This window comes from Notamacropus eugenii, chromosome 4 (genome assembly GCF_028372415.1).
Source record: "Notamacropus eugenii isolate mMacEug1 chromosome 4, mMacEug1.pri_v2, whole genome shotgun sequence".
Taxonomy (NCBI): domain Eukaryota; kingdom Metazoa; phylum Chordata; class Mammalia; order Diprotodontia; family Macropodidae; genus Notamacropus; species Notamacropus eugenii.
In genome coordinates this window covers 441,199,499-441,213,438 of record NC_092875.1, presented here as the reverse complement: position 1 = coordinate 441,213,438, position 13,940 = coordinate 441,199,499, and the positions used below count along the sequence as shown (strand labels likewise).

General features: G+C 39.6%; 1 protein-coding gene across 2 annotated transcripts in view; it reads right to left on the bottom strand.

Moving 5' to 3' along the window:
* Positions 1-4,890, bottom strand: part of MRO (maestro) — a 59,734-nt gene extending 54,844 nt beyond the window's left edge. The window contains exon 1 of one of the 2 annotated variants that reach the window (XM_072606028.1): positions 4,643-4,890. The gene's annotated coding sequence lies outside the window, so the exon portion shown is untranslated. Of the gene's footprint in view, positions 1-2,172; positions 2,425-4,642 lie in introns of those variants that run through there. The other variant, XM_072606029.1, reaches the window with a different exon arrangement.
* Positions 4,891-13,940: the final 9,050 nt, after the last annotated feature.

The following is a 13,940-nucleotide window of genomic DNA, read 5'->3' as shown; positions in this document are numbered from 1 at the left end:
AAATTACCGTGATACTGAGATTTGGTGTCATGTGCATTTCTAACAATCTGGCATCCAATGTGGGGCTCGAGACAGCAGAAAGATGGGAAAGGAGATGAAAGTGAAAGAGAAGACAGAAGGGCTATGAAAGAAGAGAGGTGGGACTGAGAAGTGAAAGAAGAAAGGGGAAATCAGAAGAGGAAGAGGAGAAAAGGGAAAAGGACAAAATGGAGAGAAGATAAGAATGGGTTTAGTTGTAATGTATTTACAAATGTATTAAGCAACTTGGTTGTGGCAATGGTGTGAGATATGCCTATGCAGCATATATAAACAGGAGAATCAGCTCAAAAACATCTTAACAGGCTAGGATGATAGGCCCAAACTTACAAGATTCAATTTAATAGGTATAACCAAAGCCCTGAACTAAGGGGAGAAAAACAATGTCTCAGTATGCTTGAGGGAAAGTTGACCTAATAGCAGTTCATATGAAAAAAGATTTAGGTATTTCAGTTGACTAATTCACTGAGCTCACATTGTAAAGTAATCAATGAAAAGTTAGTGGACACTGGTAGACATATAATGTCCAGATTAAAAAAGGTAATAACCTTAATCAACTCACTACTGGTCCGACCACATCTGGATTACGTGGACATTATGTCTTAATGGAGAAAAATAGGAATGATCTGGAGTCATATCATATGAAGAAAGAATTAGTAAGTAGGGATATTTAGCCTGGAAAGGCTGAGACTGGAATGGGGCCCCAGATGGAGTGGGAGAATGAGTAGAGTCTCTGAAGAGGTACCACAGAGGAATCAGATGTCACTATGTCACTCCATATGTCACTATGACACTATGTCACTATGTCAGAGATTAGAACTAGACCCAGGGGGTGAAACTTAAAGACAAGCAGATTTTGGCTCAATATAGATGTAAAGAAGATAAATATGGGGAGACTGATCAAATATCGGGGTACGGGACATTTGTTGATTGCTGATCAAATTGAAAAAAATTCACCAATCAGATGAGGTTATAAAGTGTTGGGGATTGGATGAAGGCAAGTGATAAGACACAGGGAATTTCTAGTGACTGGTTAAGAGAGGATTAGTCATATTGCTTATGGTCTATAAAAGCAAACTGGTCCCACTGCTCAGGCTCTCGATTCTGTATTATGTGTTCTTCATCTTTTCCATTGTACCTCTTCCAGAGGGCAGCAATCATAGGCAGTTATAGCACCTGGGGCACACCCCAACTCACAGGATGGGTCCCCTAGATGATGGTGACCTCAGGTTCAAGGTATTCTTTGAAGTCCCACAATTCTAAATTCATTACTCACAAACGCGTGGCAATATGTTTACCTTTCAGTGTAGCCAGAGGATACAACTATACATTGTTCACACTCCTGTGAATCCAGTAAAACTGGTCTCCTTACTGTTCCACACACAAAACACTCTTTCAACTCCAAGCATTTTCACTGGCAGTTCTCCAATTCTGGAATTCTCTCATTCCTCATCTCTGCCTCTTGGCTTCCCTAGCTTCTTTCAAGTTCCAATTAAAATTTCATCTTCTGCAAGAAGTCTTTTCTTATACCCCTTAATTCTAATGCCTTTCTTCTGTTAATTATCTCCCATTTATCCTATTTCTGATTTGTTTGTATATGGTTTGTGTATATGTTGTCTCCTCCCTTAGACTGTGAGCTTCTTGAGAATAAGGACTGTCTTTTGCTTTTCTTCATATCCCTACTGCTTAACACAATGCCTAGAAAAAAGTAGGCACTTAATAAATGCTTGTTGACTGACAATTAGTTCAAAACAAAGTCATTTACTGAAATGACATAGTAAAAAAATTCACCACAAAATATCTCCCCAAAAAACCTGGGATGCACTTTTCCACAAATATACTCGGCATCAGTAGGGAATGTACATGCACATAAAAGCCACAGAAAGAGGCATATTTACAAGGAATATATGTTGCTAAAGCATATGTGAAAAGGGGCAGCTCATGGATCTGATACCATATGGATGCTTTTTGTGTTTTCACCTGCTCTCCTAACCTTGATCTCTAGCATCTGCCAGATGTTGCCCTGCTTGGTCTGTTGGGCTTTAGTTTCCACTCTACCCTCTCCAGCTTTTGGCTATGCTGAAATCCTCAGCTAGAGCATTGCAATACTCTTTTTAACAGAACAAGAATCTCTACCTGGAGTGACATTATAAGCAGGATATTGCACAGGAACCATGTGAATTGTCTTCTCCAAAAACCAGAATTCATCAGAGGCTGGAACCCCCACGAACTCCTGAATTTGAAGTGGCTCATGGAGCAACTCCCAAAGTTGGTGCTGGCCTTGAAATCTCCTTCTGCTGCTGTAACACAAGATTATGGAATCATGCTGTCTAAGAAATTAAGAATCCCCCATCTCTACACAGAAAGTTGGAGTTTAGGAAACAATATCATTATTTTCTCCTCTCCAAGTGAATATAAGCATGTCTCAAATAACCATGTGCTACTGCCATAAGCTACCATTACTGTTTCTGATTGGGGGAACTAGGGAATCTTCTTCCCCCTTGCTGTATTCTGGAAAAGGTACAGGGGGAAAAGGTGAAGAGCAAGTCCTCAAGAGTTGAGAGCTTGAGCAGGATGGGAGTAATTTGTTTTTTATAGAGCACAAGGATCCTCAGTCATTCAATCACTAAGAGTTTTGAGTATTCCATCAGCCTTGATCTAATGTTCATTACCCTATAACCTCCTCAGGTTAACTGAGGATCTTTTTCAATTTGGTCAAAAATTAACAGTGGCCTATATCCTATGTACTCCATTAAATTTGATCACTTTCTTTGCATAACTCACCTCTTTTATATAAAGAAAAATTTATGGGCAAAGAGAGCTGCCCCAAAATGTTTTATTAAGAAGGGGAAAGAACAAGTATTTCTTAAGTTGTTACTACTACTTAAGCTGTTACTACTACTACTACTACTACTACTACTACTACTACTACTACTACTACTACTACTACATGCCAAGCATTTGACAAATATCTCATTTGATCCTCACAACAACCTGGGGGGTAAGAGCTAGTAGTATCCTTATTTTATAGTTGAGGAAACTGAAGCAGACAGAAGTTAAGTGACTTGGCATCACACAAGTAAGTGTTTGAGACTAGATTTGAATTGGGATCTTTCTGATTCCAATTCCTGCACTCTATCCACCACTCAGCTTGGTTGCCTTTGGCATTGAGATTCTCATCACTAAAAATATTCAAGGAAAGGCTTATTAAAGATACTCTAAAGTTTCCTTCATTGAGTAGAAGTTTAAGTTAAATGACCTCTGAGGTCTCTTCCAATCTGAAGATTTTGTGATTAGGGACGATAACAACAAATGTGCAATGGCAACCTGATATGCTATTGAATGTCTCCTTGCAGTCAGGTCATCATGTCTATCATAAAAAGTTTGAGGGTAGTTTTTAGAGGCAATAAAGCTAATAAGTAAAGTGAGAATGCTATAAGACCATAGCCTGAAAGGGTCAGGATCTCACATTGCATCCTGGGCCATCTCCAGTCATCCTGATGAATATCATGCCATTGGACCCAGATGGCTCAGGAGAAGGAAGTGAGGTTAGTAACCTTGCACAGCCCTCCTTAACTCAAACCAAAGTCAATTGCAAGTCATGTCATCATCCTGATGTCATGGTCGTCTTCAAGACCAAAGAACAAACACAACAACAAGAAGAAATTAAAAAGTGCATGAAAGAGAGGTCAGTTCCTTGAACCTCAGTTTATTCATGATAGCAGCTTAATAAAACACAATCTTTTCAAGTATACTAGTAAATAGTAGCTCAGGCCCAGAAAAGGGAAGGTTGAGAGTTTTCCTAAATTCAGTCCCATAAAATATGGAACTCCAGTAAGAGCTCCATTGTATAAAGACTCATTTATCTATTCAGTCATACACATAGATACACACACACACAAATACAAATAAACACCATCCACATTATCACCTCCAAAAACATGATAGCCAATACAAGATAGTTCATGACTCTGAACCTCAGTTTCTTCCCTTGTAATATTAGAGGGTTGAAAACTCAGTGATCTTCCAGATCTCTCATTCTAGGTTCTATGAACCTAAATTTAAAAATGAAATGACCAAATGAGATAATCACATATGTAAAGTTTTTTTCAACCCTACTATCTGTTTTCTTTTTATTTTAAAAAATCTAGATCTGTGGCAGATGGTCTTCATCCCCACGCAGCTGAGTGATGTGGTGAAAAAGAAAGACATAGGCAGGTGAAAGAAGATAGGGCAACTCCGTTTATTGATCCAAGGGTCAGGGTATTTATGGACAGAAACTGCAAGTCTATGTGACATTCTGCTCGTCTCCTGTCCTAGTGATTTGGCCAGTCTTATTGTCTTAAAGACTGTTAGCCTAGAGAGCATCTATTTTACCTATCTCTTATATTCTGTAGTTCTCTTGTTTGTCTCACAGAGACAGCAACATCCCGGGGGGGCATGGAGAGCCATTCCGGACAATAATGAGTACAGTTTCAAAGAACAGTTTCCCTGAAGGTCTATCCTGAACTTGTCAACTGCACTCCATCTTGGCCCTCAACATAGATCATTGGTCAGAGCATGGAAATACAAGATATACAAGATATAATCCTGGTTTCCTACTTACTTTTATGCAGTTCATGTCAGAAGCCAGAGCAAATCAGTGTTGCCTACAAGATAGCAAACAAATGAATCAGTTGAAAACTTCTCTCTTTAATGTTAATAGCCTAGTTCCTACAATACATTCTACTGAGACATAAAGTCTAGCCAGACCAGTTCTGCTATGATGAAACCAGTGTCAGTGCTTAGAAATGCCAATCTGCTCCTTCCTGAAACAAAAAAAGGTAATAAAGACTGAGTCAGCAATGACACTAGAGTAGAGCTAGAATCATAGTATCACAAAATTTCCGAATAGAAAATAACCTCAGCACTCTTTTAATTCATCTCAAACCAGGACAGAATACTATAGGTCTATGGCCTATATATTCATGTAATTTATGCTTTCAATGCAGTATATTCTGTTGTGTTTGTCCTTCATTCTCAAAGAGGACCATGACATCAAGATGATGACATGATTTGAACTTGACTTTGAGTTGAGTGAGGGAGGGCTGTTCAAGGTCACCAGCCTCACTTTCTACTCCAGAGTCATCTGGGTCCAGTGGCCAGATATTCATCAGGAAGATGGGAGACACCCCAGGATGCAAGGAGAGACCTTCGCCATTTTGTGGATAAGGTCTTATCAGATTCTCACTTTGAGTGAGATACACCCATTCAATGAATAGGCCTCTTTAACCCTAGGGAGTGACTCAGGGTTCCTGGGTAAAAGAGAAACAGTTACTATGTAGTATTTACATTCATTCTGTGGTAGGAGGGTGGGGACCTGTTGCTCAATCTATGAGCTCCAGAGTGAATTGGGCTTAAAGCTTGGTCTTTGAGCAAGAAATATAGTCAGTAAACCCAAAGGAAAAAAAGGCAGCTTTTGGCCATCAAAGTGTACCTTACCCTGGGCAGAGCAACCCAAGCAAGGAAGGAGAGGAGAGGAGAGGAGAGGGTAAGGGAGGGGAGGGGAGCAGAGAGGAGGAGAAGAGAGAATATATTCAGGTCCATATGTGTGTACACATATATACATACACACATAAATATATAGACATAGACACACACACATTTTATTCACCCATAAAACGTAAACTCTTTGAGAACAGGAATGATTTCATTTTTATCTTTTTATCAGTAGTACCTAGCACACAATAAGCCTATAATAATTTGATTGGCTACTTATCTTGGTTAAATTAAAAACCCACTACTCTTGACTGGACTAGTTGCCTAGTTTGAAAGAGCTCTATGTGTCAAATCCAACACAGTTCAGTGGTGCAGTGGATAGAGTTCTGTGCCTGGAGTCAAAAGACCAGTCAAATATGATCTCAGATAATTAGTAGGTACGTGACCCTGGGAAAGTCACTTAGCCTCTTGTCTACTTCAGTTTCCTTAACTTAAGGATAGTAACAGCATTCACCTTGAAAGGTAGGTGAGGATCAACTGGGAAAATATCTGTAAAGTGCTTACCACAATGCCTGATCCAGCATAGATACCTAATAAATGCTTTTTCTGTTCCCCTTGTGCCCTCTGACAAGTTCCCTACTTCTCTGGGTTTCAATTTTCTCATCTCTAAAATGAGGAAGTTGGAATGATTATTATCTCTTAGATCCCTTCTCATTCTAAAATCCTATGATCCTTGATGAGGCTGTCCCAACTCTGATTTTCTTCTCACTTGATACACACTCATTTATAGAACCTATGAATACCATCTGCGTAATGGTATAAAAAAATAATAAAGTGATTTTAGTCATCTGTTTAAATGGCTTTTAGTGGCTCCTCGAGTCATTTGAATCTGGTCACAATAATAACAATTTCTTACATCATCATATGAAATTTTGTTTTTCTCTCAGTGCAAAGTTCAATCCATATTAGGATAAGTTTTTATTATCAAAGAATGTTTATTTAGCACTAACCAGGTAAAATTCATGGCTGATGTAGAACAGAGGGAGGAAATGCATTCAAAAGATGCTTTGCAGACAGACCATACAAGGCTTAGAAATTGATAGGCTATATAGGATGAGAGAGAGGAAAGAATCAAGAACACCAAGGTTGTGAACCTAGGTGACTTGAAGGATGGTGATATCCTCGAAAGAAAATGAAATTATGTTAAAGTGATAGGTTTGAGGGAAAACATATGGTACAAAGGTTTTTTTGTTGTTTTTTTTATTTAAGTTTTCAACATTCATTTCCACAGAATTTTGGGTTCCAAATTTTCTCCCCATTTCTCCCCTCCCCCCACCCCAATCTACCCTCCCTTCTAACATCCCTCCCTTCCTTTATCCCCATCTTCTCTTTTGTCCTGTAGGGCAAGATAACTCTCTATACCCCATTACCTGTATTTCTTATTTCCTAGTTGTATGCAAGAACAACTCAACAGTTGTTCCTAAAACTTTGAGTTCCAACTTCTCTTCCTCCCTCCCTCCCCACCCATCCCCTTTGGGAAGGCAGGCAATTCAATACAGGCCCTATCTGTGTAGTTTTGCAAATGACTTCCATAATAGTCATTTTGTGTAAGACTAACTATATTTCCCTCCATCCTATCCTGCCCCCCATTTCTTCTGCTCTCTCTTCTGACCCTGGCCCTCCCCAGGAGTGTTGACTTCTAATTGCTCCCTCCTCCCATTGCTCTTCCTTCCATCATCCCCCCCCACCCTGCTTATCCCCTTCTTCCCCATTTTCCTGTATTGTAAGATAGGTTTTCATACCAAAATGAGGGTGCATTTTATTCTTCCTTTAGTCGAATGTGACGAGAGTAAGCTTCATGGTTTTTCTCTCACCTCCCCCCTTTTTCCCTGCACTGAAAAGTCTTTTACTTGCCCCATTAATTAATTAATTAACTTGCCCAGATAATTTGCCCCATTCCATTTCTCCCTTTCTCTTGCCAATATATCTCCCTCACCTCTTAATTTCATTTTGTTTTAGATATGATCCCATCCTATTCAATTCACCCTGTGCTCTCTGTCTCTCTCTCTATGTGTGTGTGTGTGTGTGTGTGTGTGTGTGTGTGTGTGTGTGTGTGTGTGCTTGTGTGTGTAATCCCACCAACTGCCCAGATGCTGAAAACAGTTTCAAGAGTTACAAATATTGTCTTTCCATGTAGGAATGCAAACAGTTCAACTTTAGTAAGTCCCTTATGATTTCTCTTTGCTGTTTACCTTTCCATGCTCCTCTTCATTCTTGTGTTTGAAAGTCAAATTTTCTTTTCAGCTCTGGTCTTTTCATCAAGAATGCTTGAAAGTCCTCTATTTCATTGAAAAACCATTTTTTCCCTTGAAGTATTATACTCAGTTTTGCTGGGTAGGTGATTCTTGGTTTTAGTCCTAGTTCCTTTGACTTCTGGAATATCATATTCCATGCCCTTCAATCCCTTAATGTAGAAGATGCTAGATCTTGTGTTATCCTGATTGTATTTCCACAATACTTGAATTGTTTCTTTCCAGCTGCTTGCAATATTTTCTCCTTGACCAGGAAACTCTGGAATTTGGCCACAATGTTCCTAAGAGTTTCTCTTTTTGGATCTCTTTCAGGCGGTGATTGGTGGATTCTTTCAATATTTATTTCACTCTCTGGTTCTAGAATATCAGGGCAGTTTTCCTTGACAATTTCATGAAAGATGATGTCTAGACTCTTTCTTTTGATCATGGCTTTCAGGTAGTCCCATAATTTTTAAGTTGTCTCTCCTGGATCTATTTTCCAGGTCAGTTGTTTTTCCCATGAGATATTTCACATTATCTTCCATTTTTTCATTCTTATGGTTTTGTTTTGTGATTTCTTGGTTTCTCATAAAGTCATTAGCCTCCATCTGTTCCATTCTAATTTTGAAAGAACTATTTTCTTCAGTAAGCTTTTGAACCTCCTTTTCCATTTGGCTAATTCTGCTTTTTAAAGCATTTTCTCCTCATTGGCTTTTTGGACCTCTTTTGCCAATTGAGTTAGTCTATTTTTAAAGGTGTTATTTTCTTCAGCATTTTTTTGGGTCTCCTTTAGCAAGGTGTTGACCTGCTTTTCATGCTTTCCTTGCATCTCATTTCTCTTCCCAATTTTTCCTCCACCTCTCTTACTTGATTTTCAAAATCCTTTTTGAGCTCTTCCATGGCCTGAGCCCTTTGAATATTTATTTTGGATGTTTGGGATACGGAAGCCTTGACTTTTATGTCTTTCCCTAATGGTAAGCATTGTTCTTCCTCATCTGAAAGGATGGGAGAAGATATCTGTTCACTAAGAAAGTAACCTTCTATAATCTTATTTTTTTCTCTTTTTTGGACATTTTCCCAACCAGTTACTTGACTTTTGGGGCCTTTATCAAGAGTAGGGTATACTCTGGGAATCTGTAAGATCTCAGTTCCTCCAAGGTGGCACAATCAAGCGTGTACACTGGTGTGGGAACAGCAAGAGATTTTTGTGCCCAGAATCTTAGCAGAGTTTCCTCTCCACAGCCACCTGGCCTCCAGTTCCGCAGCTATTCAGTGTGAGATAAAGATCAGCTCCCTCAGGGCCTCTACACAGGGCTGAGGTAAGACTCAGCTCCTTAGTGCCCCCAGGGTTTTTACAATCCAGCAATGGGTGTGAGCTGCTATGGGAACTGCTGCCGCCTGCTGGATGTGGCCTCTGCAACCGCTGCCTGAGGCTGGAGCTATGGGAAGGCCCTTCTCCTTTCCTGGCCAGCTGAAAAACCCTGTCACTGACCTTTGGTGCCTGTGGGTTGAGGGATCTGCGAACTGCTGCTGCTGTGACTAGAGATTCTGCCCCCGAGGGCTGTTCCTGAGCCATGGCTAAGGCTGGGCTGGGCTCCACTCCAGCATCTGGTGCAACAGACGTTTCTCTGGGCCTTTCAGATCACTCTGGGCTGGAAATCTCTACTCTGTTGTTCTCCACTTCTGCTGCTCCAAAATTTGTTGAGAGTCCCTCTCTACAGGTATTTTATGGGCTGCATATGTGTGCCTTTCTATGCAGCCATCTTGGCTCCGCCCCCAAAGGTTTTAGTAATACTACAATGGGAGCAGAATCTGTTCTGGGTAGTCACTTCCTCATGGGTATGTTCCATGAAGAACAGCAGTTCTAAAGGATAGTGTCAGTCCTTTATCTTCTATTTCTTTAAAAATACTCCTTTGGTGAGCCTTTTAAATTTTGTGTCTTTACCTCTGCAGTAATAACAATGAGCACTTACATATCACTTTATGGTTTCCAGGGGTGGGGAACATGCAGCCTCGAGGACACATGTGGCCCTCTAAGGCCTCAAGCGATGCCCAAATTTTGATTCAAAGGGCTGTACTTGAGGCCCTAGAGGGCCATATGTGACCTCAAGGTCGCAGGTTCCCCACCCCTGGAAGTATTTCATATACTTTATCTTATTTGAGCCTTACAATAATTCTAGAAGGCAAGTAGTAATGATATCCAGGCTTTACTATTTACTACCTGAGTGACCATAGGCAAAGCATCTCACCTCCGTGGGTCTCAAATTTCCTAATAGGTCAAATGAGGGAATTATGCTAGAGAATCTCCTAAAGCTAGGTGATCTCCTAAGGTCCTTTTAGCTCTACAGCTAAAATCTTATTATAATCCCCATCTTACAGACGAAGAAACTCAAAAAGTTAAGAGGGCTTAAGTGATTTGTCCATGAACACACAGTTAGGCAGTGTCAGAGTCTCCCTGGATTCAAGTCCAGCACTCTACTCTGCCTCTCTAGGCAGATAGCTCTCAAATCTATATCTTAAATCAAATCTATCCAGGCTTGATCTTTCATAAATGCTAGAATCCTATATTTCCAACTACTTTTCAGACATTTCCATTTGAAGATTTTGCCATCACCTCAAACTTAGCCTGTCTAAAATTAAGCTCATCCTCTTTAATTTTCTCTCATGGAGGTTTTCTAGTATAATAGGAAACATAAAACAAACCACAGCCTGAGATTACTGGGCTCATAGCACCACATCAGTTTACTCACACATCCAGACCTTCTTGGTCTAGAGATATGGAGAGGAATTAATAGGGTATAAAATGCCTACTGATGCTCCACAATTCTTCTCTATGCTGTAAGATATTAAAGTTTTAATTTATACCTTGCATTGCAGACTTTTGATAAAGGAAGTGGAAGAAACTATACAGCTATGAATTTTAACTCCATTTCTGCCTTGGGATTCGTGGATGTCCAGACCCTACAGAGTTTTATGCCATCCACCATGGTAACTGTGAATTCCCTCCAGAGGGCAACAACATACTGTTTCTTCTTCACATGAATCAGTGTCCAGATGCTGTTCACATGTTACAATAATCCCCAAGCAGCCACCCCCAAGACATTTTCCAGATTTGGTTTCAAAACTACTTAATATAATGCTTACAAGTTGCTAATGACTGTATTTCGTCCCTTTAAAACAGTCAGAATCTATCAGATAGCTTTATTTTATAGTGAGAACAATGTAGTGTAAAAGCAATGAGGATATCAAGAAGAAAATTTAACAGCCAACACTCTATATATACATGACCTCAATCAAAGCACTTCACCTCCTTCAAAAATCTTAGGGATGGACAGTGCTGAATCTAGCTTGGTCCTGACCTCGTGGTCAATCAAGGTGAGTGGGATAGGTTTAGTGAAGACTTCTCAGATTGTAATTCTTCTCCCAGGGGTGAGGTAAGACTGAGAGGCTCAAGGTTACTATATTTTTAGAACAGAATAATTCCATATAAGGATATAAAACTGTGTAGTACATTAGGGTCTCAATGATTGGATAAAGTTTACCTAATTCTTCAATGTCTTCATTTCAAAAGGGATTGGTTAGATTTCGTGTCTAGAATGTAAGATCGTATTCTCAGCTAATGAGAATAATGGTCAATGGGGGGGGAGGGACTTGCGTTAGGGTCCATATAAATCACTGCCTTTTCTTTGTCTTTGGCTTTCCTACTCCTACAGGTTAGCCCTGCTTCTCAAGAATCGAATAAATCTCTTTTCTGTAATCACTTTGAGAGGCCTCTGAGTAATTGATTTATGTAGGGACCTGAGCCATCCCACACAAAGGGAATCAAGATATGATGGATTAATACTTTGCCTATGAGATGCACACAAAAGGTACTGCATCTTGATGACTTAATGCTATTGCTGTTAACTTCATGAATGATTGAAAAATTAGGAATTGCCCTCTGCTCTCCTATTATAGATGTAGTAATGATTCTTCCCAGGGTCTGAATGAATGCAACTGGATTGAATCTAAACCAAGCATGAGACAAAACTCACCATTGGATTGTGTGGCTCCTACCTCCATTAGCAAAAGTCTTCATCAAAAGAGGAAGGAAAAACCCTGATTGTCTTACGGTATAGGAAGAAATCCTTGTGCATTAGCAGGTACTTTCTATCCCACTTCTCTGTTTCTTCTTCTGGTTCTCCCCTAGAATGGCTAGATATGTACACAAATCATTGTAGCCTTAAAAGTTCCCTAGGTGGCAGGGGCATTGTAAGGTGGGTGTGGGGAAGAGTTAAAGATCTTCCCCACCCATTAGTAGACCTCGGACACCTTTTGTTAATTTCTAATGAGGCACTGGGTCATGCTTCTTGCCCTTCAGCCCTGAAAAGAGTATATATACTCTCAGGTGAGGTTTTCCTTGGGGGCTTAGTTTTTGGAAGAAGGATCAAGTCAGATAAAACTCTGGGAAGCTGTTTTAAGAAGCCCCTCCCCTCCCTTGAAAACCCAGATGTTGGTGCTTCTCTCTCTGGTAATGATGTATATGTTGTCTATGATTGGACAATTGGAAGCCCTGTCTGTTGGTCTTTCTGTTTGTAATTTCTGCTTGTGTTTTCCCTAAGTTCAGGGTGCAGACGTTTCCCCCTGAACTAGGATGTACTGGATTAAAGTAGATTGTTGACCCCTCAGGTGTTGCTTTCCTTTTAGAAAAGCAGATCTAAGAACTTGTACAACAGGCCCTCCTGTGCATGCTGGGGTCCCTGTTGATACAAGTAATTTGGCCTATTGAATAATTTCAAGCAAAGCATTCTTCTAACAACGATAAGAAAAATGAACATACTTGATTAAATCACTTCACAGTTTTTGGTTTGGACACTAAGGTTACTTTTATTTCTGCTAGAGGCACTATCCTTTTCCCAGTCTCCAAAGCTAGAAACTTTAACGTCATCTTTAATTCTTATTTCTCTTTAATTCTCCATATTTAATCTGCCATCTGTAATTGGTTTCTGCATCATAAAAGTCAAAGGAGGAACAAGTTTCAAGCTGGACAGAGTAGTCAATAGTTTTATATGCTTCTAAAAGGGGGAGGAATCCAAAAAGGGCCTTTAGATTTCACTTCCATAAAGCAGTGTCAAGTTTCAAGTGCTGAAGAAGGAGCCATAATGTAAGGAATTAAGAGAATGAGCATATCAGAAATTTTAAAACAGGTGAAAAAAATAATAAATAAATAAAACAACAGGCAGATACCATGTTTGAACAGCTTGACGTGAGAAGAGGAAAGAATGAATGGTAGGAAGAACCATTCAAGCAAAGTTGTTGGTTAGTTGTTTTTTTTTTCAATTTAGGGGACTCAATTCAGAGTCTATTTGATAACAGAAGGGAAGAATTCTGTGAAGAACAGAAGGCTAAGAAAGGAAGAGGAAAATTGTGGGAACTCCTCCAACTCAGAAAGAGGATAAAGTCTTCCAGAGAGTTTTTTTCTCTTGTGTTCTTTTCTCACTTCTCTTCTCTACTTACCTGCAGCTGATGAGGAAAGAAGGGTCACAAATAGAGCTGGTGATGGAGAGCCCTTTCAGCTTTTTTTTTCCTCATGGATGTACTGATTTAGACCCTCTGGGAACTGTTCATAGAATTGAGAAAATCATGCAAAAGAGAGGCTAAATAAGTGAGGAAAAAATATGCCTGTGTTTGACATAAAAAAAGTAAATTAGCATTATCATAAATAACAGCTAGAAAAATAAGTATTGACCCCTTTATGCAGGATATAAAAAGATATAAGAACAGGTTTTGAGGAATCCAGGAAGGAAACCTAATGAAAATTAGGCAGCAGGCTTAAAAGAAATTTTATATATTTTCTTTTTCTTTTTTTATTTCCGCATGATTTGAACTTTCTTGGGGGAATTGATGTTTAAGAAGAAACATAACAAAATGCATTCTCTACATGCAGTATGTGCATGTGTGTGTGTGTGTGTTTATTTAACCTTGTGTTAAATGAAGACTTATATAGATGATAAGAAAAGGAAATGATAGCGTAGATGAAGTGGGCAAGTGTAACCTTGGTCTGTCCTTCCTGATAAGCTCCAGTTCAGCTGAATGAGAAAATGCTATATGGATTATGTTCTCAGGCTCTTATTATCTGAAGCTGACGTGTGCTCC